Source organism: Macrotis lagotis, chromosome 5, assembly GCF_037893015.1.
Source record: "Macrotis lagotis isolate mMagLag1 chromosome 5, bilby.v1.9.chrom.fasta, whole genome shotgun sequence".
NCBI lineage: Eukaryota > Metazoa > Chordata > Mammalia > Peramelemorphia > Peramelidae > Macrotis > Macrotis lagotis.
In genome coordinates, this window is record NC_133662.1 from 88,562,673 (window position 1) to 88,589,051 (window position 26,379).

Sequence of the window (26,379 nt, forward strand, 5' to 3'; positions counted from 1 at the left end):
TGAAGTAATTTGATATGATCTTTATAAAGACACAGGAGAAAAGACACCTTGCTGGAAGAGAACCCTTACTGTTATGCTTTTCCCTATGGAGTCCAATACATTGAAAAAAAGTAAACAGGAATCGCAGAAAGGACTGTATATTACAAAAAATTGTCAGTTTTGTAACTGAAGATGATCTATGCTGTCTGAACATGCCTATCTGTTACTTTTTTATAGTTTTACCAAGGATACCCTTTATCTATACAGACAAGGTTCTCATAATGTGGAAATTTTTATAGTTATTGATATCTTTTTGGAGTAATAAAGACTCCTATGATTTCTTCCATCCTTTTTGGTTCCCCTTTTTTTGAAATAGCTTGAAACCACTGAATGTTACAAAAAATGTTGCATCCAGCATGTATTTCATTATTTATCAATTCTAGCCATTCTTCTCAACTTCATTTTTTGATTGCCACATCCAATTTTTTTATATAGTCAATTGGTACTGAGATGCCTTTCCTACTATTATTACTAATGTGAACAGATTAATGTGGAAATGCTGAAAGACTGGTTCCATTTTGCAAACATTTGTTGCCTTTTTCCTAGTGTCTTTAAGAGCTGATTTAGTTAACTTGACCCATTGTTTAGTCTTTCTGCAGACTTGGCATATCTACTACTTCAGTTTCTTTTTTTTCTGTGGTATTGCTTATAATTTTCCATAATCTACCTCTATAACATAACATCTAAATACTGTTTCTCTTGGCTCCATTGGTTATTGTTTTCCCCATTAACAATGTGCTCAAGAGTTCTTGGTTAAAATGGTCTTTGGGTTCTTTTTTTCATCCTTCTTATTGTTAGGATTGTAAAATGACAGAATTTTTCTAATAAAAGAAAATAACCATTTTTATCTATTTCCCATTTGAACAATCAATATATTATTCAAATAGGTTGTGTGCTACTGTTATAATTGAATGCTGCATTTTTATAATATTTATCATTTTTCCTTATTTATAGCTAATGTTGATTTTGCTTTAATGAATGATCTGAAGGAAAATAGACACATGATTTTAAGAAAAGATTTTTCATGATAATCATTCACTTTCTATTAGTATATCCTTCATTTCATTTGTTATGCTATTCAGATCTTCCTTGTCAGGTCCAGTGCTTTTTGATTATTGTTGTTAAGTAATCATTCATAATATAAGACTGAGACTTCAGAGTCAAATACAAACCTTTGGCAACTTGAATCAATTAAACCTATTTCCTTCTTTTCTATATATGCTTTTTTAAATTGATATTTTATTTTCCAAATTGCATATTATGAAAGTTTTTTCAATAATCATCCACGTGCATATTTATATGTTGCCCAAGTTCCTTTCACTTCCTCCCCCCCCTTCCCTCAACCCTCCCCTCAGGGGCAAAATGTCAGGTGAATATTGTACATACACATTTCTCTTAAACATGTTTCCAGATTAGTCATTTTTGGTATGAGAAATTAGGATCAAGGGAAAAGAAAGAACACATTGGATAGGAAAGAAGTATATATAAAAGAAATTTTTTCAAAAGTGAATGTAGTATTCATTAGATTCTGAAGATTTTGGTTTTTTTGTTTTGTTTTGTTTTTATTCCTCTAGGGATAACATTGTCCATATTCAGTTCAATTGGGTTGCTCAAGCTCTCTGAACTGCTGAAAGTAGCTACATCCATCAAGGTTGATCACCTCACAATGTTGTTATTAATTGTAAAAAGTTCTCTTGGTTCTGCTCCCCTCACTCAGCATCAGATCCTGTAAATCATTCCATGCTTCTCTGGAGTCTCACCAGTCATTGCTTTTTATAGAAAAATAGTATTACAGTGACTTGAAATATGAATTTCATTCAATTATCGATATTATTTTTAGAAACGAGACATTTATCAAATCCCAATTGTGAAAATTATTTCCTTCCAATCTTGGCAATATTGGTGTTATTAATGCAAACCCTTTTAAATTTAATATAGTCAAAATCATTCATTTTGTAATTCATAATGTACTCTATTTCTTGTTGGGTGATAAATTTCTCCCACTTCCATACATCTGACAGAGTATTTCTTGATCTGTATGTCCAAGTCCTGTAACCATATTATTTTGGTATGGGCTGTGAGATATGGGTCTATGCCTAGGTTTTGCCATACTATTTTCCAGTTTTTCCATCAATTTTTGTTGATTAGTGAGTTGTTATTCCAGAGGCTAATATCTTTGGGTTTGTCAAACAATAGATTACTATGGTTATTTCTTTTGTACTTATCCCAATCCACTAGTCAATCCCTCTATTTCTTAACCACTACCAGAGAGAGTTGATGACGGCTACTTTATAGCACAGTCTTAGATCTGATAGAGCTAAGTCACCTTCCTTTACATCATTTTTCATCAATTCCATTGACATCTTTACTTTTTTCTGCTCCAGATGAATTTTGTTGCTATTTTTTTCTAGTTTGAAAATATAGATATTTGGTAGTTTGATTGGCATGGTACCAAATAATAACTTAATTTAGGTAGAATTGTCATTTTTATTATATTAGCTTGACTTAACCATGAGCAACTGGCTTTTTTCCCAGTTATCTAGATATTACTTCATTTGGGTGAAAAGTGTTTTGTAATTATGTTCATACACTTTCTGGCTTTGTTTTGGGAGGTAGAGTCTCAAGTATTTTATTTTGTCTGAATTTACTATTGTTGTTTGTATATAGAAATACTCATGATTTATATGGGTTTATTTTATATCTTGCTACTTTGCTGAATTTACTAATTGTTTCAAGTCATTTTATTTTACTTCTTTAGGTTTGTTTTGTTTTGTTTTGTTTTGTTTTTGCTAGGCAATGGGATTAAGTGGCTTGCTCAAGACCACACAGCTAGGTAATTATTAAGTGTCTGAGGCTGGATTTGAACTCAGGTACTCCTGACTTCACTGCTGGTGCTCTATCCACTGTGCCACCTAGCCACCCCTCAAGTCATTTTAAATATGATTTTCTATATCTTAAAGATATTTTTCTTTATTTTCTATATTTATATGTTTTCTATATTTTCTATATTTAAAGATATATTTTTCTATATTTTAAAAATGATTTTTCTATATTATCCTGCAAAGAATGCAATTCATTGCCAAATTTAATTCCTTCAATTTCTTTTTATTCTCTTTTTCCTAAAGTTAACATTTCTGATATTATATTGAATGGTAATGGTGATAATGGGTATCCTTGTTTCATCTTTGTTATTATTGGAAATATTTCTAATTTATGCCAATTACATCTAATATTAGTTAATGATTTTTAGATAGATACTGCTTATATTAAAGAAAACTCTATTCATATGTTCTCTGGTATTTTAATAGGAATGGGTGTTGTATTTTGTCAAAGACTTTTTCGACATCTATTGAGATTTCTGTTGGTTTTCCTATTATATGTTCAATCATGTGAGTATTTTCCTAATATTGAACCATCCCTACCTATAAGTAAATGTAGTTATAAATCCAACCTGACCATGTGTATTATCCTAGTAACAACTAGCTGTAATCTATTTTCTTAAATTTTAATTTAAGATTTTTTGCATCAATGTTCATTAGGGAGATTGTTTTATAATTTTCTTTGTCTGTTTTGACTCTTCCTGGTTTAGGTATGAACACTATATTGATATCTTAAAATGAGTTTAGCAAACTTCTGTTATTTTTACAAAAGAGTTTATATAGAACTGTAATTAATTGTTCCTTAACTGTTTGGTAGGATTTACTTGTAAATCCATCTGGACCTCAAGGTCCAGGGACTTTTTTTTTTAAGGACTGTATTGATGATTTCTTCAATTTCTTTTTCTGAAATGGGGCTATTTAAGTATTTTATTTCTTCTTCTGTTAATCTGGTAGTTTGTATTTTTGTAAATATTCATTCATTTTGCTCATGTTATCAAATTTATTGGCATACAAGTAGGAAAAATAACTCTGAATTATCTCTTTAATTTCTTCCTCATTGGTGATGAGCTCACTCTTTTCACTTTTGATACTGGTAATTTGGTATTCTTCTTTCTTTTTTTAATCAGATTAACCAAATTTAAAAAACTATTGTTTTTTTTCCATAAAACCAACTTGTAGTTTTATTTATTAAAGCAATAGTTTTCTTGCTTCCAATTTTATTAATCTCTTCTTTGATTTTCAGAATTTCTAATTTTGGTATTGAATTGGGGATACTTAATTAGTTCTTTTTCTAACTTTTTTTAGTTGCATATCCAATTCATTGATCATCTCTTTCTCTATTTTAGTCACATAAGAATTTAGAGATATAAAATTTCACCTAGAAACTGCTTTGACTACAACTCATAAATTTTAGATTGTTATCTTATTGTTTTCATTTTCTTGAATGAAATAATTATGTCTATGATTTGTAGATTGATCTACTCATTCTTTAAAATTATTTTCCATGGTCTTTTATTACATGTAATTTGTATTTCGTCATGATCTAAAAAGCATCCATTTATTATGTCTACCTTTCTGCATTTGATTGTAAGGCTTTTATGGCCTAGTATATGATCAATTTTAGAATAGGTGCACAGAAAATGGTAAATTATTTTCTATGCCCATTCAGTTTTCTCCTGAAGTCTTTCATATCTAAGTTTCCTAAGATTTTATTCACTTTCTTAACTTCCTTCATGTTTATTTTGAGGTTAGATTTATCTAGTTCTGAGAGAGGGAGGTTGAAGCTCCCTATTATAATACTTTTGCTATTTATGCCTCTTTGTTATTCATTCAACTTCTCCTTTAAGAATTTGGGCACTATAGCACTAAATGCATATGTATTTTATAATGGTATAACTTCATTTCCTTTGGTGTCTTTTGAGAAGATGTAGATTACTTGCTTATTTTTTAATGAGATCTATTTTTGCTTTTGCTTTACCTGAGAAGAGTATCACTACCCCTGATATTTTTTTACTTCTTTTGACACATAACATGCTCTACTCCAGGCTTTTGCCTTTTCCCTGTGTGTATCTATTTGCTTCAAATTTGGTTCTTGTAAACAAGATATTGTAGGATTCTGATTTTTAATCCATTCTGCTGTCTGCTCCCATTTTATGGGAGAGTTTACCCCATTCATATTAATAGTTAAGATTACTAATTCTGTATTTTCTTCCCTGTTATCTTTCCCTCTTTTGTACTTTTCTTTTTTCTTTACTTTTTTTTTATTCCTCATCAATAGTTTTTTTTTAATTTTTATTTATTTAAGGCAATGGGGTTAGGTGACTTGCGCAAGGTCACACAACTAGGCAATTATTAAGTGTCTGAGGCCAGATTTCAACTCAGGTACTTCTGACTCCAGGAATGGTGCTCTATTTACTGTGCAACCTAGCTGCCCCCCATCAATGTTTTGCTCCCTTTCCTCTTTAACTGTTCTTTTAACTTGAACTTTAAATTTGCTTTCATTTTTACCTTCACCTTGTCTTTTATCAATCCCTTCTTCAGTTTTCTTTCCCATCCCCCCCTCCCCTTCTTCCTTGTAGAGTAAGAGAGATTTTTAAACTCAACTGGAATGTTTATTATTCTCTCCCTGGATCAAATGTATTGAGTAGGATTTACTCGATATTTGTACCCTCCCTTCTTTCTCTGTACTATAAAAGGTCTTTGGCCATTTTGTCTCAAAGTCAACAATTATTAATGCAGATGTTAATTGACTTAGAGAAACCTATCAAACTCTTTGTAGTGTTTATCTGCCTCTTCATCTTCAATATGGTATTGACATATCAAATGCTAACATATTTATGACTTTTTCCTTGCTTATGTTTACTGCAAACTATGTAAAGTTATATGGCCTATTATCCCATGAGCTGATTTTTCTTATTTGGTTTTATACACACAGTGTGGATTTGTTTCTCTTTTCCAAGTAGTACAGTTTTTCCCACTCAACTATCCTCTTGGACATCATGGTTCTATGGACCAAAGAAAAATTATCTGTTAGATCTGTAGATAGAGGGAAAATTTATTATCAAACAAGAGATAGGGAAATTCATGGAATATAATGAATAATTTTGATTCATTTAAATTAGAAAGCTTTGCACAGATCTAACCAATGAAGCAAAAAATAAAAATTTTTGAGAAGTAGGAAATTGGGAAAATTTTATATTTTCTCTGATAAAGGTTCCACTTCTCAAATATAAGAAACTGAGGTAAATCTATGAAAAATAAGAATCATTCCCCAAATGATAAATGATCAAAACAAAACTGTCAATAATCATCTGAAAAAATGACCTAAATCACAAATAACTAAAAAATGGGCAATTAAAGAAATATAAATTAAAACAAATCTGAGGTACAACCTCACACCTGTTAGATAGGCTAAGCTCACAGAAAAAGAATATTACAAAGATTGAAGGTCATGTGGAAAAATTGGTATACTGATGTATTGTTGGTAGAGCTGTGTAGTAGTCATATTCTGGAGACCAATTTGGAACTGCATAGAACCAAAGGCTATACTCCAAATAGATCAATAAAAATAATCAAATGAACAAAAATATTTATTGCTCATTTTCTTTTAATTTTTGTGGTGACAAAGAATTGAAAATCCAAGGAAAACCCATCAATTTGGAAATGGACGAATAAATTATGATATATAAATGTGATGGAATACTATTTGGTCTGTAAGAAATGTTGAAGTTTATGGTTTGAGAACAAGCTGGGAAGCTTTAAGAGAATTGATTCAAAGTGAAAGAGCAGAACCAGCAGAGTAATGTATACAATGATAGCAATATTTTTTTTAGGTTTTTTTGCAAGGCAAATGGGGTTAAGTGGCTTGCCCAAGGCCACACAGCTAGGTAAATATTAAGTGTCTGAAACCAGATTTGAACCCAAGTATTCCTGACTCCAAGGGCCAGTGTTTTATCCACTACACCACCTAGCCGCCCCAATAGCAATATTCTAAAGATAATGAACTGTGAAAGATGGTAATTGTTCTTTTCAATGCTCTATGACAGTATGAAAGAACTCATCCTGTAAAGAGCTATCCAACTTCAGATAGAGAACTGATGGACTCAGAATACCAGTTAAAACACTTTTTTTTGTTCTTTCTCTCTCTTTGTTCTTTTTTTAACTTGGTAAAAGTAAAAACCAAACAAAAAAAGAGACTTCTTAGAGATCAATAGGCCCAGACAATGAGTAAGATTCCCTCTACTGTATCCACCACTACACATCAACATCTTTTGAAAATTCTCAGTGAAGAAGCATCCTCTTCCTTCCAAGACAAGCTATTCCATTTTTGAAAACTCAAATTGTCAGGAAGCATTTTTCTGTCCTTCCCTCTCCCATTATCAACCTGAAATCTGTCTTTTTGCTGCTTCCTAATTTCTCCTAATCTCATCCTTCTGAGCCCAGCAGAACAAATCTATTTGAAATGCCAACAAATATATGAATACAGTTGCCATGTCCCCCTATGTCAACTCTTTTAAAGTTAAGCATGCTCAGTTCTTTCAGTCGATCCTTATATAGCATTACCTTCATATCCTTTCCCATTCTGTTCACCTTTTCTGCATTTTCTATAGCTTTCTGAAGTTCTTCCTGAAATGAACAAGATAATGTAGATGTGATTTTGCCAGCAACTTTAGTTCACAAAAAGGCAGATTTAAACTTGATGTAAGAGGGGTGGAATATATTTTAAAGAGTTTTATATGTTACATTAAAATAGAGACTACACTGAGTTCTTTCTTATAGGCACTTAATAATCTTTGGCATTTGGAGATATAAGTAAAATAAATATTTTTAAATGAAATATGGTTTTTACCTAAATGAGAATTTTGTGTATGATTGCATCACTTAATATACACACCATTTATTTCTAAGGAAACCATTTAATTATGGGATAACAATGTATTTGTTAATGATTATAGCTCCTAGCTTGCATTTTCTATTCTAAATATTCATCCTTAGAATTTCTAGGAACATATCTAAAAATATTGAAAGGGACATTAGAGCTGTGAAGTTGCTGTGAAATCAGTATGAATTTATTAAATACCCACTATGTGCAAAGCTTTTTGTTAAATGCTGAGAATAGAAAGTCATAGACAAGCAGGCAAGCAGGTCCCTTCTCTCAAAGAACTCAATCTAATGGGGGGGGTCACAAAATGCAAACAGTTATAGTATATACAAGTAAGATACATAAAAGGCAATTTGGACATAATCATAGAGAGAGGACACTAATATTAATGGGAATTAAAGAGGATTTCTAGCAAAAGGTGAGATTTTAGCAGTCACTTGAGGGAAGCCAGGAGCCAGAAGTGAGAAGGAAGAGAATTCCAGGCATGATACATAGGGTATCATGTCTGAGGAACAGTAAAGAATCAATGTAACTGCATTGCAGAATATATAGAGAGCAATAAACTGTGTTAATAGGATAGTAAGTATAAAACTTGAAAATATGGCTAATTTCAACAATGAAAATCTTTAACTCTACTGTTGAAATGTTTTGCCATTTAGATGAAAGTGACTTTTCATTTATTTATTTATTTTGCAAGGCAACGGGTAAATGACTTGGTCTAGGCAATTATTAAGTGTCTTAGGCCTGATTTGAACTCTGGTCCTCCTGACTACAGGGCTAGTGCTCTGTCCACTGTGCCATGTAGCTGCCCCCCAAAGTGACTTTTTAGCATGGGAAATATTACAAGGTTTAGATCCCAGTTAACTTATAAACTGTAAGCTCCTAATTGTTTCCCCTAAACATAAGGCTTTTGTTAAAAGTACTAAATAATCTGAAGCTGCCTATATACATATGTTTTCCTAATTTCTTCATTTCCAAATTAATCTTGCAGAAATAATAGAAAGAAGAGAGTTGTGTACACCTCAGGGGGTACTAATGTTAACACTGATTCTAGACAGTTATAGAAACATCAAAGAATATGTCAATACCTCCAGGACTTAAAGACTATGGAAGTGTCTTTGATCCCTGACTCAGTGACCACTTCACCATATTTTCTGCTCTTCTCATTCTGAGATGTTGTCTTTATCAGTATACCTCCCCAGAGAGCACCTGCCTAAGAGCAAGTGAAATCTGCTCAAACAACTTCCTCTCAGGTGCATTACAAAGAGTCATGGGAGCCAGTTTTGTTCAGAGTTCTTGGCTTGTAGGATTGTCTTATCTCTTTTGACACAAGATGCAAGCAGAGATGGCTCTTATGAAACTGCAGGGACTGTTTTTGAATTAACTAGGCTTTTTCAGTTAGGGCTTTTGATCAACTCATTGTTGATTATCACCCTCTCACAAAAATTTGGTCCAGTAGAAGTATACTTAAATTAGATATTCATCAAATAACTCTGGTTAGAGGTTGCTGGGAATAAACTGAAACAAAAAGCTAAAATTAGTCATATCTATGGCTTATGATTTCCATCTTCAATCACCACAGGCAAATACAACAAGGTTTCTTGTTGTTGCATACTCCCCTAGGAAAAGAGAGCTTTCTAATAAATATTGATTTGGATTTTCCTAATGTTGATGCAATGGTCAGTGAACTAAATAATTCTTTCAGGATAAGGCCCTGTGCAATGCCCTATGGAAACAATGAAGGCTAAAAGAAGAAAAAAAGAACTGCTGGAAGGGACTCCATAGACCATATTTTTCCACATCTTCATTTCATAGATGGGAAAACTGTCATCCAGGGATGTTAAGTATTTTGCTCAGCATTATACAGGTAGGAAGACAGAGCCTATGTTTGAATTCAGGTCTTCTGACTGCCAAGTCAGGGCTTTTTACCTTGTGGGGCATGGATTATTCAATATATAGCTGAGAATAGATGTATTCCACATGTCATCTTTGTGAATGCATTTTTGACCAATGAAGATTATAGACCCTGTATGCCAAAAGAGAATTTAATGAGCTGATTTGGCCAAAAAAAACCTAATGCTTGGCAACTAAACTTTGAGAAATGTATCCCTGAAATTAGCCAGCCTAGTCCTCAGACAATAGACAAAATCTGTCCCTAAAACCTCATTTGATGTCTTTCCAATTTGGCAAAATCTGCCATCTCTTATGCCCCTGGCACAACTTTCAAGGATCAACCATCATCTACATTTCAGGATGAGGCATCAGATGAACATAGGTGACTTGGCTCTCTTGGAGGTCATTTAACTTTGCTTTATCCACTACTCTCATCTAGACCCAGACACAGTCTATAATGGAGGCCATTCATTTTTTTTTTTAGGTTTTTGCAAGGCAAATGGGGTTAAGTGGCTTGCCCAAGGCCACACAGCTAGGTAATTATTAAGTGTCTGAGACCCGGTTTGAACCCAGGTACTCCTGACTCCAAGGCCAGTGCTTTATCCAATATGCCACCTAGCCACCCTGAGGCCATTCATTTAGTAAATTTCTCTTTGTCAATGAGTAGCAAATGAGTATGTCACCAAATGATAACAAATCATCATTGCTGTTGGAAAACACAAATCAAGATGCATATGAACAAGAGTGAAGATGGGTCAGTAGCATAATAAATATATGAAAGAACACATTAATAAATTAATTATATTTTTATTAAACATTTATTATTATTATTATTATTATTATTATTATTATTATTATTATTATACCAAGTCAATTCACTGAGAAAGAAGCAAGATAATATGAAACACTTAATGGTATCTTCTGGGGTTAGGGTGGACAGAAATAGTCCTACAAGAGAAAAAATTTAAAACATAACAAAACAATAAAAGACATTGCAATAAAAATAGAGCTAAATTTAGAATGATAGAATAAGAATTCAAATCCTGCCTAATATCAGCATAATTTTCTGAATTTCTCAAGATTTTTTTCTCTTTTGTACAATGTAGATATTAGGCAGGATGACAGCACAATTCCCTTGAAAGTCTAAATAAGTGTTCTTATATATTAAAATTATCTACTAGTATTTTTAGAGACTAAACTATTATTGGAATTGATGAAAAAAGTGAATTAAATTCAGTTCAGCAAGTCCATTTTGAGTACCTAGATTGTAGAGAACTGCTCTTAGGTAGAACCTTGAAGGGGAAGAGATTTACATTTTTTTAAAAATGAAGAATTTGTTTTAGTGAAGAGAAAAGACATAGAGTATTAATGAATTTTCCATGTGTTGAGGACTGTACTGTTTGAAGTTAAATCTGAATTGGAATGTAGTAAGACATAGAGTGGAATAGTTAAAGTTGAACCCATTAATGACGTCCAGAATTGATTAGAAAAACAAAAGAAAGACATCCTTGGGTTTGCAAGCAAGAATGGTAGTATGATTCAGAATAAGGAGAGATAAGAGGTGGGTATAAGCATTAGCACTGTTCATTTTGGTGGGCAACTTATGAAGCATAAACTTCTCTCAATATGCCGAAAACTAGAGAAATTCATATTACCTAACGCTACTGAATATGAGTCCATAGCATTAGCTCCAGGAAGGACAGTTAGCAGTTCATTCAATCCCTTTTCCCCTTCCTCCCACCCTTCCTTCCTCTCTCTCTCTCTCTCTCTCTCTCTCTCTCTCTCTCTCTCTCTCTCTCTCTCTCTCTCTCTCTCTCTTTCTCTCTTTCTCTCTGTCTCCCCTCTTCCAGGATTTGTGGAAAAGTAAAATAAAAATATGCATAGGTATATATTAGAAACAAAGTTATAAGGTTTTAAGAAGCAGTTTAAAAAAAAACTTGCAAAGGCAGGAATCCCTGACCTTTAGCAAAGAAAAAAAGTGGAACAAGTCTGATTTTTCTTAGCTAACCTTATTTATATTAATCCATTCTTTCAATAATTCTCCCAAAAGTAAGCTCTATTCAAGATTATTCATTACATTTTGATTCCAGATGAGAGGGTTTACCCACAATGATCAAATGTTAGAGTTTAAATATTCCAGAGATCATCTAGCTCAATCCCCTTAGTTTTAAAATGGAGAAACTAAGACCCTGAGAGGATATGACTTGCCCAAGTTCATACAACTAGTAAATGACACCTCTCCCTTTCCAGATAGGTTTCTTCTTTATTCTTCACCACCTTTTGATCTGATAAGACCCAAAGTGGAAGAATAAGTATTAATTGGCCTATTGGGCCTATGTAGGCCTAGTTAAGTTTCATTTGTATCTAGGGGGAAAATTTCAGGTTATCAGTCTTCATTCAAAGAAAATGTGTGCTTCAAGCAGTAAAGTCATCTTAGGTCACTTTCTCATAGTTCTAGTTTTAATTTTCTCTCTCCAAACTTTTCAGCAAAAGCCACAAAGATATCTGAAAAAACAATGCCTAGTGATTTTTTATTCTCTGAATTCCTATTGCATTTACAAATATGTTAAGGCTCCTTAGCAGAAACCAGCCATTTGTAAACAGGTAAACTGGCAGCATCTATGCTTTACCCCTTTCTCTATTCACTTTATTCTCTCATGACTTAAGCTTCTATATTATTCCTATTCTCATAGCTGTTTTATAAAAAAATATTGTAATGAGGTGGCTAGGTGGAGCAGTGGATAGTGCCCTGGCCCTGAAGTCAGGAGTACCTGAGTTCAAATTAAGCCTCAGACACTTAATAATTACCTAGCTGTGTGGCCTTCGGCAAGCCACTTAACCCCATTGCCTTGCAAAAAAAAATTATTTACTTTTCCAACTGCATGCAATGGTAGTTGTAGCAATAATTTTTGCAATGTTTTAAGTTTCACATTTTTCATTCCCCCCCTCCTTTCCCTCTCCCTCCCACCTGACTGAAAGCAATCTAATGTTAAACATGTTTTTTTAATTTATTTTCATCCCTATGCACATGTAAATTTTTAAGTTACAAAATTTCCTTCCACCTTCACTTCCCACTCCTCTTCCCTCAGTGGTGAACAGTCATGTTAGTATTGTATATACATATTTTGATAAATGTGTTTACAGATTAGTTATTTTCAGTATGAGGAATTAAGATCGAGGGAAAGAGATACATAAGAGATATTTTTTATTAAGTGTTCATCAGATTCCGAAAGGGTGATTATTTTATGTTTTGTTTTGTTTTGGTTTTCTTCCTCTGGATGAGCATAACATGGTCCATAGTCTGTCTAATACAGTTGTCCTATGTCTCTGAACTGTTGAGAGGAGCTGCTTCCATCAAGGTTGTTCATCTCACAATGTTGTTGCAGATGTTTACATTGTTCTCTTGGTTCTACTCCCTTCGCTCAGAATCAGATCCCATAAGTCATTCCATTCTCCTCTACAATCTGATGGTTTCTTATAGAACAATAGTATTCCATAATATTCACATACTATAATTTGTTTAGCCATCCCCCCAAATTGATGAGCATCCCCTTGATTTCCAATTTTTTGCCACTACGAAAAGAGCTGCTATGAATATTTTGGAACATGTAGGACTTCTACTATTTTTTATAATTTCTTCTAGATATAGGGCTAGAATTGGAATTGTTGGTTCAAAGGGTATGAATAGTTTTATTGCTGTTTGGGCATAATTCCATATTGCTCTCCAGAAAGGCTAAATCCATTCAAAACTCCATCCACAATATGTCAATGTCTCAATCCTCTTACAACCTCTCCAACATTGATCATTTTCTCTTTTTTGTCATCTTGGCCAAGCTGATTGGTTGACCAACCTAATGTTGTTATAATTTGCATTTCTCTAATCAATAATGATTTGTAGCATTTTTTCATATGATTATAAATAGTTTTAATTTCTCCATTTTAAAACTGTCTGTTCATATCTTTAGATTATTTATAAATTTGACGTAATTCTCTATATATTTTAGAAATGAGACCTTTATCAGAACTCTTAGTAATGAATATTCTTTCCCATCTTTCTGTTTTCCTTCTAATTATGGCAGCATTGATTTTATTAGTGTAAAAAAACTACTTTTTGACTTAATAAAGTCAAAATCATTCATTTTGCAGTTTATAACGTACTCTAATTCTTGTTTGTGTTATACGTGTTTAACCATGTTAACCATATTAATCATGTGAAAGAAAGAATCAAACCAAAATTGAAAATAAACTTATAGAGCAAAGAAACATAATACATAAGTCAACTTTAAAAACTGAAAATCATAAATTTTGATCTGCATTTAAGATCCAGAATTCATTCTTTGCATAATTTGATTATTATACTGCTGAAACGAAAAAAGTCCATCATAGTTGATCATCACCCAGTGTTAGTGTTATTGTGCACAGTGTTGTTGTTAATATGTACAGTGATCTGCTCACTTTGCTCAGCATCAGTTCATGCAAGTCTTTCTAGTCTATTCTGCATTCCTATCCCTCATGATTTCTCAAAGAATAGTAATGCTCTATCACATTTATATATTACAATTTGTTCAGTCTTTCCCCAGCTGATGGGTATCTCCCCAATTTCCAATTTTTGCCACTATGAAAAGAACTGCTCTAAATATTTTTGTACATTTTTTACCCTTTTTTGTGATCTCTTTGGGATATAGCCATAGTAGTGGTACTGCTGGATCAAAGGGTATACAGTTTTATTGCCTTTTAGGCATAATTCCAAACTGCTCTTCAGAAGGGTTGAATCAGTTCACAACTTCACCAGCAATGTAGCAGTGTCCCAGTTTTCCCACATCCCCTCTGACATTGATCATTTTCCTTTTTAGTCGTATTGGTTAATTTGATAGATGTGAGATGGTACCTGAGAGTTTTAATTTGTATTTTTCTCATCAACAAAGATTTAGAAATTTTTTCCATATGACTTTATACAGTTTTAATTCCGTCATCTGAGAATTGTCTTTTCATATCCTTTGACCATTTATCAGTCTTATGAATTTGACTTAGTTCTTTATATACTTTAGAAATGAGTCCTTTGTTAGACACATTAATTGCAAAAATTATAAATTCTTACCTTCATAGTTTTAGTAATTTTCTCTCCTCTACATTCTTTTTGATCTAGTGACACTAACCTCCTTCCTGTTTCCTGAATAGAACTTTGCATTTTTCCAGTCTGGGAATCTTCCCTCTCTTTTCCCCATGCTAGCAAGGTTCTTCTTCATCTCTGTCTTCTAGTTTCCTTGACTTCCTTCAGGTTTTAGCTAAAATCTTACCTTGCTCAAGAAGGTTTTTTCCCCCAATTCTTCTTAATCTTAGTGCCTTTCCTCTTACATTAATTCTCTTTGATCTTACATACATTTTGCTTGTATATATATATAATATAGATATAATATAGATATATTATATATATATATATATATATATATATATTCCCCTGCCCTATATTGACAGATGTGAGAAAAATGATTTGAACCCTAGAAGTTTTAGATATTCCTAATTTTAAAATACTGCTTAGTTTTACTTCCGCAATACATTAGATTATAAATTCTCTGAGAGAAGGAGAGGTCTTTTACCTTTTCTTATATCACCAGAGTTTAGGAAATTGGCATAGAATAGGCACTGAATAATTGTTTATTAATTGATTTTATTTCAACATCTTAAAAAAAACAAGAAAAGTCAAATTGAGGTGTAATGTGCACATATACAGATAATTTAAAAAAAGGGAAAAGTGGAAATCTGACTTTTTGGGATATGAAGCACAAATTTGTCTAGTCCACCTGAACTGGTGAATAAGCCCAAATGGAAAAAGTAGAAGGTATGGGATTTAACTTTTGTATTCTATGCTAAAGAACCCCTAAACACTTTCTTTTCCTTTGATAAAGGAGACAATGTGCCAGAATCAACATACATAAATAAAATTGCCAGTTCACCTCATGAGAATAACTTTTCTGCTGAATTTAAACACCTAACCAACTAGAGAGAAGATACTTTCCAAGTAGAATAGTATAGCAGTAAAGAAAAACAATAGTATATTTGTGCCATTGGCAAAGAGCTACCATATCAATACAGTGATGTTAATTTGGTCTAAGATGACTCACACATCTCTCTAAAATGGCTAGATATATAATTCCAATAAATGTTTAAGTACTTACTATGTATGACAATTATTGCTTCCTTTAGGGATTTTGCATTCTATTTTGTTGAGGAAAAGGGCATATGATGTGTAAACAAAACAGCAAATACAAACTAATTTAAGGAGGAAGAGATCACTAAAAATTAAGAAGATAAAGATAGTCGTCTTATAGAAGATGGTACCTAAAATGAATCTTGTACCTAAGGATTCTAAGAGGTGAAGTTAGAAAGGTGTGCATTCTAATCAAAGGGGAAAGTATCTATGAAGGTACAGAGATAATACTTTGAATGCTGAATTTGCTAAGTTTGAAAGAAAAAAACAAGTAAATATATTTTTCTGGAACATGTATAGGTAAAAGGGAACAATGTTAAATGTCTAGAAAGCTATCTTGCAGAAGGAGTTTTTAAAATGGGTCAGAGAAAAGTATTTGCATATAGTTATTTTTTTCCTATATGCAAGCTTTTGAGTTCCACATTTTTCTACCATTCTCCTTTCCCTCCTCCTTCCACATGACAGAGAACAGCCTTATACAGGTTCTTCAAGTCAATCATGTTTAACATATTTCCATATTAGTCATGTTGTGAAAGAGGAATTAGAACTAATATGGCGAGATCTTCAGAAAGAAAGGTAAACACGAAAGAAATTTTTAAAAGTGAACATAGTTAGGGGTGGCTAGGTGGTGCAGTGGATAAAGCATCGGCCCTGGAGTCAGGAGTACCTGGGTTCAAATCCAGTCTCAGACACTTAATAATTACCTAGCTGTGTGGCCTTGGGCAAGCCACTTAACCCCATTTGCCTTGCAAAAAAAAAAACCTAAGAAAAGAGTGAACATAGTTGCATATAGATTTTTGAATAGGTTGGTGTTTAGATGATCACATGTATAATATAAGAACATTTGGCCTGCTATGAAAAAAGATATATTAGAAAAGAGAGAAATTAGTAGCAAAAATCACACCTGGGGCAGCTAGGTGAAGCAGTGGATAGAGCACTGGCATTGGAGTCAGGAGTACCTGGGTTCAAATCTGACCTCAGACATTTAATAATTGCCTAGCTGTGTGGCCTTGGGCAAGCCACTTAGCCCCATTGCCTTGCAAAAACTAAAAAAAAATGTAATAGGAAGTATGGTAGTACTTGAGTAATAGGAAAAATGAAAACCTTCAAATGAAATAGAGAATGGTATAGAAAGGCCAAGTTGTGCTTGAGATGCTCATGATCTATCTAAGTAGGAACCTCCAGCAGTTAATTAATATTATTTCAGAGTACTGTTTCAGAAGACAGAGTAAGACTGGATCCATCTGGAGTCATTTGCAGAAATGTTGATTGAAACTTTGAGAACTGCTGGGATCATCAAAAGGGAGACTGTAGTGAAAGAACAAAAGACACTCGGGTATTGGGGGATACCTATGATTAGGAGATGAAAGATTTACAACAAAAAAAATTGAGATCAGTCATTCAGTAGGAGTAGAAGAACTAGGAGAGAATAATATCACACAAGTCAAAGACTGGTTGAACCCAGAGGAAGGGTTGGTAAACAGCATAAAAAAACTAAAGAAAAATCATGGATGATAAAGACTGAGAAAAGAATATTAGATTTAACAATAGTAATATTGGTTTATTGATCTTTTAGAGAATTCCTTCAGGTAAATAATGGGGAAAGAAGCTGGATTGAAGAGTTTTCAAAAATGATAGTAAGTGGATAATTAGAATTTTTTCTAGTTGTTTAGAGGTGGAATTGAGAAAAGGCATAGGATAATAGTTTGAATGGTTATAAGGATCCAGAGGGAAAAAAAAATTAAGGAAGGAGCAACCTAGGCATATGTTTAAACAGATAAAAATGTAAATAGTTAAGAAAAGCATCACAGCAACCCTGAAAGTTAGGTACTGTTATTATCACATTTTACAGAAATTTCAGAGAAATTCAGAGAAAATTCAGGCATATAGAAGTTTTAGTGACTTGTTCAGGGTTATACAGATAGTGTGGATCTGAGAACAGATTTGAATTCAGGACTTTCTGACTCCGGACCCAGCACTTCATCCACTATACCACCTAACTGAGGGGAAGAGAAAAAGAATAAATATTCATATTTACCTGCTCTGTTCAGGTTCTCAGCTAATTGGTTTACAAATAACTCATTTCATCACTTGAAACTTAAGTGGAACAGGAGAAAGAATCCTGGGATCTGGAATCAGGAAGACCTGAATTCATTTTGGTCTCAGATAGTTACTAGCTATAACTGTGATCTAGTCATTTAATTTCAATTTGTCTCAGTCATTTTAACTGTTAAATGGAGAAAATAATAGCATCTATGTCACATGGCTTCTTGTGGATCAACTGTGTAATTTGTAATTTGTAAAATGCTTACTATAGAGTCTCTGAAACAATGTGTTATAAAATGTTTTATTATTATTAATAATTTTTTCTAAAAAATTGCCATGAGGCAGTGAGTCTCCAATTAAGATGAGATAACATATGTATATATGTTATATATATATATATATATATATATATATTTAATATGATGGACCCAATCTTTATATTATGACTTCTCCCCCCTTCAACTCTCCCACCCCAATTAAGTAGTGATAAGAAAGGAGAAGGCAGGGGGCATATTTAGGCATGAGTATCAATAGTATGAGAGCTGGGGGATAAAGAGCACTGTACTTACAGTTAGGACCTTCTGAGTTCAAATTTAGCCCCAGATACTTCCTAGCTGTGTGCCCCTAGGCAAGTCATTTAACCTCTGATTACCTGATAAAATGAATTCAATGGAAAAGGAAATGGCAAACAACTCCAGTATCCTTGGCATGAAAACCCCAAATGAATTCATGATGGGTCAGACATGACTGAAATGACTGAACAATAACAAATCAATAAGAAAGTGAAGAAAGGATTATGGGATTATATAATATAGCATATAGGTGAATTATTTAACTAGAACATCCTAATTGGGGGGGGGGGGGAGAAGGAAGTAGAAGCCTGGATAACGAACTGATACTGCAAGTAGAATATGAGGAGTATATGTGGAGGTATGTGGAGGTAACAGTAAGGAGAAATAATAGTTCTATGAACAGTGAAAAACACAAAGAGAAGATACAATACCAGTTAATATTCAGAGCAAAGAAATTCAAACTTTAAGATCAAGGATGTACAATTATTGGGTAATGTTAAGATAATACTATGAACCCTCTTTGGGGTCTAAAATTTTTGGTGTTTGTCTTTATTTTTGAAAATGACTGATGCCAACAGGGGTATTATATCTTATTTTTTAACATTTTTTTAGGTTTTTGCAAGGCAATGGGGTTAAGTGGCTTGCCCTAGTCCACACAGCTAGGCAATTTTTAAATGTCTGAGGTCAGATTTGAACTCAGGTACTCCTGACTCCAGGGCCAGTGCTCTAAACACTGCACCACCTAGCCACCCCAGGGGTATTATATCTTGACTTAAAAGTGAACTAAATTTAAGTGAAGCAGAATTGTGCAAAATCATCAAGCTCACTCTCTCCTCCACAGTCTTTGGGGTCTAGTGGTAAGACATAAGTCAAGATGACTGGAGAATGACCCTGGATGCAGTGGGAGATGCTGGCCTTTTAAAGCTAAAGTCTTTCCAAGGTCTCAGTTTGTCTGAGGTACTTACTGCCCATTCAATATAGAATTAAGATGAGTTTCATAGAAATTGATGAACTAACAGGTGGTTTGTGGAGATGGCACAAGGTATTTGAAGGGACATCTTTATCCGAGGTAATGTCCATATACTGGGAACAAGTAATGACCTTAATTGCTTTGATGTCTAGATAGATTATCATAATGGGATTATACTTAGGAAAAGAAGAATAATGATTTACAAACTATGCAACAGTATGAATGCATGCATATATACAAGTAGATGTATATGTGTATACATATATAGGTATAAATATATATGTATATATGCTTTTACAAGTTTTTAAAAATCCAATGACATTTAGTCAAAATATTCTAATATATTTGACAAATTCATTTTTTATAGTTAACTCCATTGAAATGGTGATTTATTTTTGAATTTATTTTTTACATTTATATGAAGTGATTTATCTAGGTCATGTTCTGAATTAATTGCTTCAAATTTCCTGATTCTACATTGTTTTTATTTTTCTATTTTTACTATATATTTCTTCACTCAGCATGATTTACTACTTTCAACCATATAATGATATCCAAATATTTAATTTGATAATTTTATGAATAACAGAAAAATTCTTCATTGTGAAAGTCAGTAGATGGAGTCAGTAGAAGGGCAGCATGGCATACTATATTAAAAAATCTACTGGAGCAAGGAAGGTTGAATTCAAGGCATCAGATATGTATTGCTTCATGGATATATGGTAAATCACTTAAGCTCAAAGTGCTTTTGGCCCTGGAATCAGGAGTTCCTGAGTTCAAATCTGACTTCAAATACGTAATATGTAGCTGTGTGGCCTTGGGCAAGCCACTTAACCCCATTTGCCTTGCAAAAACCCAAAGAGAGAGAGAGAGAGAGAGAGAGAGAGAGAGAGAGAGAGAGAGAGAGAGAGTAACAAATCACATCTGGTTCCTAACCCTAATGTGGGATGGTAAGGACACAGAAGCAATTTTATACAATCTTCAAATTATGGGATGAGTAAACTTATTTTATTATACAAGATATGATTCCATGTAGTGTGATGTTTATTGCAAGATATTTAGAGATTATAAATAAGCTATGTTTTTTCAGATTTCAAATTGTTTTATATCAAATTTCTTATTTAAATTTTTGTTTAGTTAAGTTCAATTTCCAAAATAAAATGATATCTGAACATTCATTTGGAAATTAAATCAAAGTAGGTGGCCCAATTATTTGGATAACTCACCTATCAAATCTACTTATTACACAGGAAATTTTTTGTGATTTATCCAGTTAATTATCTCAATTATGCATTTCATTTTGCCTGGGTTGATACAACTTCCATAAGCATGCATAAGCTTGCATCTAGCTTTCATTAAAAGAATAAAACCTTTTACAAAAATTTGCCATTAACTGATAATTAAAGAAGATGGGAACACACTGATTTGATAATTCAAGGTATGTGTTTCTTGAACTACTGAATAGTGAAACATTAAAGCTTGTGGTTCTAAGTGTCTTATGCCATTTAGATCTCTATTTTTCTTTGTTCTTTCCTAAAATCTATGGTACTGAATATATTAGTGCATAATAAATGTTGTTTGTAATGAGGACAGCATTGGTTTTGAAGGTTAAATTTAATTTATTTCAGTTTAGTATATGAAAAAGATGACTTGAATTGCAAACATTATTTGATACAGTTGCTGCACTGATAATAGATTTGTAAGGAAAAAAAATAAAAGCATTTTTGCCTACTAAGTCACTGATATAAATCAAATTCTTGTTATTTGATAATCAGTCTAATACTAACCAAATGGAATCAAGTGATTTGGAGGATTGGTAGGACTTTTTCATACAATGAACAGTGTAATGGGAAGGGAGAAGGAAGATCTAGGTGCAGATCTTGCATCTGACACTCAGCATTGTTACTTCTGAGAAGTCTCAATTTCACTAAGACTCAGTTTTCTCATCTATTCAAATGGAAAAATAATTACACTCCATAGGGTTGTTGGCTTTGGATTAAATGATCTAACATTTGCAATACTTTGCAAACTTACTTTATGTGTCTATGTATTTATATATATATATATATATATATATATATATATATATATGTGTGTGTGTGTGTGTGTGTGTGTCTATATCCCTATGTATATATATATATACATATATACATATTTGAGAGTATGAGTATGTGTGAATTATTATTACAAGTAGAGCTAGCCTGAAGCAATATTGTGAAAGTAGATAAATCTCTTTTGAACTTCAAGTACCCTTTTTGTTGTTACCCTTTATTTTCTTTATGTTTCTTTAATACCCAGACATTTGTAATCACTCATAAAAAAAAGAAAGATGTCAAAAAACCACAATAAAATGAAAATAACCTAATGTTACTCTCTCCACAACTCATCCCTCCCTTTAGGGGGAGTGTGTGTGTGTGTATATGTATGTATGTATGTATGCATATACATATGTATGTATGTATGTATGTATATACATATGTATGTATTTTTGTGTACATGAATTTATACACACACACACATATATATACATACATAAGTACATAAATATTTAAAGAGGATACTAGGTGGAGGGAAATTTATTTATACAAAGGAATGAATTGATAATAATTAAAATTGTAATTCTTGGGGGGGGGTTTCTTGGAGCAACTGAGATCATTTCCCTTCAACTACATAATATACAGACGATTTATTTCAGAGTGTGAAGGGAGTTTAAAAATCCATGTGGTTCCAAAAAAACCCCCTTCTTTTCTTCCTCCCCCACTCCCTAACAAAGAAATTCCAATTAGAATCTCGAGATTAGAGAGACTTTTGCTTTGATTTGTACTCCTAGTCCTTAGTACAATATCTTTCATATAATAAATGCTTATTGACTGATTGACTTATCACAATGCACCTGAAAAGAGGTCTTACAAACTTTTTTTCCTGAAGAGTTTTATCCTGAGCTAACCATTCCTTATCCAGATAACTTCAATAAAAAATATTTTTAAGAAAAAAATGTTTCTAATATTGTCAAAATAATTATTATTGCTCATAGGTCTGTCCTAAGTGTCCAAGAAAAATGCCTTCAATGTCTCTTTCACATGAAAATCTTTTTTGTTCTTGAAGTCAGCTATCATTTTTCCTTGTGCAACCTCAATATACTTACTTCTTTCAAATGTTAGAAAATACAATTAAAGCTTCTTCAACATCTTGGTTGCTTCTTGTTATTATTGTTCATCCAAATTAGTTGTGACTGAATCTTCATGACCCCATTTGGGGTTTTCTTGGCAAAGATTCAGGAGGAATTTGACATTTCCTTTTCTGGCTCATTTTTCACAAGAGGAAATTAAGGCAAGCAGGCTTAAGTGTCCAGGGACATCCAGTTAATAAGTATCTTAAGGCTACATTTTAACTTGGATCTTCCTATTTCCTGGTCTAGTGTTCTACCCACTGTTTGCTTATTTTTGTTTTTCTGCAAGGCAATGGTGTTAAGTGACTTGCCCAAGGCCACACAGTTAGGTAATTTTTAAGTGTCTGAGGCTGGGATTTGAACTCAAGTCCTCCTGACACTAGGGCCAGTGCTCTATTCACTGTGCCACCTAGCCGCCCCGTTCTGTTCATTGTGCCACCTAGTTGTCCACATCTCTGGATACTCTTCATTTCATATATATGTTTTTCCAAAGTTTAGTTGTCCAGGGTTGAACACAATACTCCCAATGTGGAACTGCATCTCCTTATTCATGGAAGTTTTACTAAGTCAATCCTCCATACATGTATATGAAAAAATACCCATTGTTCCTGAAATAAAGTATGACACTTAGAAAATAATATGCATGTCTTCTAGGTGTGAGGCGAAGATCAAATTCCAGCAAAATGTTCTAATAGATAAAGTACTAGATTGAGAACCAGTTAATTGCCTTTAACACACAATAGTCAAATGGAGTATTTATATCTCTGTTTTTCATATCAGATGACAAGGATACCTTTAGAGTAATACAAGAGACCATCTGTATTCAGAAATGTGTCTATTATTTTGAACCTTCTTTGATTAATTTACATGTCAAAAAAATCAAAATGCCAAAACAAAGCAAAACTCTGATTGGTTTTCTAACGTATTACCACTACAGAATCAACCTGTGTACAATCGGAAATGAAATACTTTGTACAAGTTAATACTAAATGATAGAGTCATTCCATAACAAGAAAAATTCTAGTCTAAATGATGAAAATTGATAATGCTAATACAGAGAACTTTGTAAGCCCAGAGCACACACACAGTTTCTTTGTGAAAAAGTATATTCCTTATTTTTTTCTTTTTGTTGTATTCAGGCATATAGATGAAGGCAGATAATATCATCAATAATTATCAGTTGTGTTCAAATACTGAGTCAATAAGTTATACTTCAGTATATATGTATATATACATACACTGAAACTTGTGCCATGAGGGGCATAGCTCTCCCAGTGGCAGAGCCAGTCTCCTTCCCAGGTTTGACATGGACATCGTTGACATGGTCCACAGGATTACTCATTTTGTGCTATTGCGTGAAACTTTTCTGGCTATAAAGCTATTGTTTTTGGATTGCTATGATTAATGGATCCTCTAAAGTAGTAACATTATATGAATTTGCACTGAATATTTCCATTGCATTAGGACCAACTGCCATATTTTACATAATTATAACTTCAGATAGTGCATTCACATGAATACAACTACTTCAAGGAATTCATTAAGATTACTAATTAGGACTGAGTTATATATATTTTTGCCTCATTTGAGATTTAAGTATTGTCAGTTTGAGATTATATGATTGAGTACACTATGTATAAGTGTCCTTTGGTATCAATAACTACCTGGCTCAAAAATGAAAGTATTACATGTTACAGACTAAAGAGGTCAAGATACTAGCAAGAGAAAATTTCCACACCTGGAGGATTCAACTCAAGGAAGAGGTAGAAATAGTGATTAGTCTTGTAACTAACAGAGTTAAAAGACCAGGGGTTGAGCAAATTATAAATAGGTTAGTAACAAAATTCCAAAAGTATCTGAAGTACAAGGAGAAGAGATTAACCTAAATGTTTAATGCTTGAATAATGGACATTTGAGTTACAGTTTCCTTGCAACTTGCTTAGTTAAGGAAACAGTTTCCTTAAGGTATATACTTGCTTTTATGCCTTGCCACCATGAGGTCTAATTTTCTCTCTGAATGACTGGAAAAAGTTGACAAACTAAGGAGAGTTTTTTTTTTGTCTTTAATTGGATGAACACCTGTGAGGTTTATACCTACATACATACATTATACATGTGCATATACATACATATATAGATATGTTACATCACATATTAATATATTATATATAATATTTATAAATGAAAGGTGCTTTTTAAGCACAAAAAAGTCTTTTTTCATATAAATAATAAAATGACTATTTTTAAAAAGGCATATTTTTAGAGCAAGCTGTAAAGTAACAGTAGTTATGTACAACTTTTTTTTTATCTTTCTCATTAATTTTAGCTGCTATCATTCAAGGTGGTAATCTGATTCTTATTTTGTCCATGGGTTTGATTAGAGCCATAGACATTTAGCTCAATCTGAATCTTCCAGTTTAAAGATTAAAATCTTCTATGACAATTCCCCTGCTTTAGAACTGCAAGCCAGCATACACCAACAACTTATAGTTTAGGCTGTCTCTTCAAGTGAATTCAATTCAATGTTACAAACATTTATTAAGTGACAATTGTGCTCAAAGATCTCTACTAGGTCTTGGGGAGGAGATAAAAGTTTAGATGATAAGATAGCAACCCCCACACCCAAGTCTTTATAGATTCTCTTAGAGATAGTCCTATTCACAATTGCTTTCCAGAAATTAGAGAGAGGGCCTTCTGACTTCCTTCAACTTCTTTTCTTAATGGTTCAAATGGAGAGAGATTATACTTCTTAAAGAGAACTCAGGCTGCTTCTCTCAGTCAGGTGTTGCCTTCTGTCTACACACATTGGTTTCCTGTTAAAGGAAATCTAATTCCAAATTTGACTTAGATAAAACCTCCCTCTTGATAAAAACATTCCTATTCCAAAGAACATTTCATTTAAACCACACAGGAAACCCACATCTAAACAAAACTCTTACAAAATCTTATGAATATCATTCATAAAAGCTTTTGCATTCTATATATTTAAATTCATATCTGTGTATATAGATATACAGCTATATTAATTATAGATTTTTTGTACTAGATTCTGACCACCACTTCCATAGCAATATGAAAATAAACAACTTGAAGCAAAGTGCTTAGAAGCTTTTTCAAAATGTGACAAATTCTAGAAAATAGTTATTTTGATTATTTTTGTTTTTGCTGTTAATTAAATGAATCTGTAGTAATTCTGCTTGTTTTTTATATTTTAATTTGTTCCTATGGAATTATTAATGAAGATACAATCTCAAATATGGATATAGATGAATGTTGATTTTACATCAATAAGGAAAATAGAGATTTCATTTTCCTACATTATCTCTGCTAAATTTTAAGTGGATCATTTGCTATCAGATTGATAGAAGTTCACAGTTACATTTTATCCCTCCTAATGTTGATTTCTGATTTGCTTATTTTGGAATGTTATGGAAATATGAATCTAGATTAGGGAGAAGGATCCTGATACCTATCTAATTCAACTCTTTCATTTTATATATGAGGCAACTGAGGTCAAACAATTAAGTAACTTGTCAAAGGTCATACAAATGACACAGGTAGCAGTGATGATATTTGAACCCAACTTTGCATCCTGAGTCTCTGCTCTTTTCATTTTACTATACTGCCTTCTATTAAGAGTGGCAAATTCTTAATTCAATCCATAATTTAATATATAATTTAGAGTTGAAAATCTAAGTGAACTAGGTACTGTAATATGAAA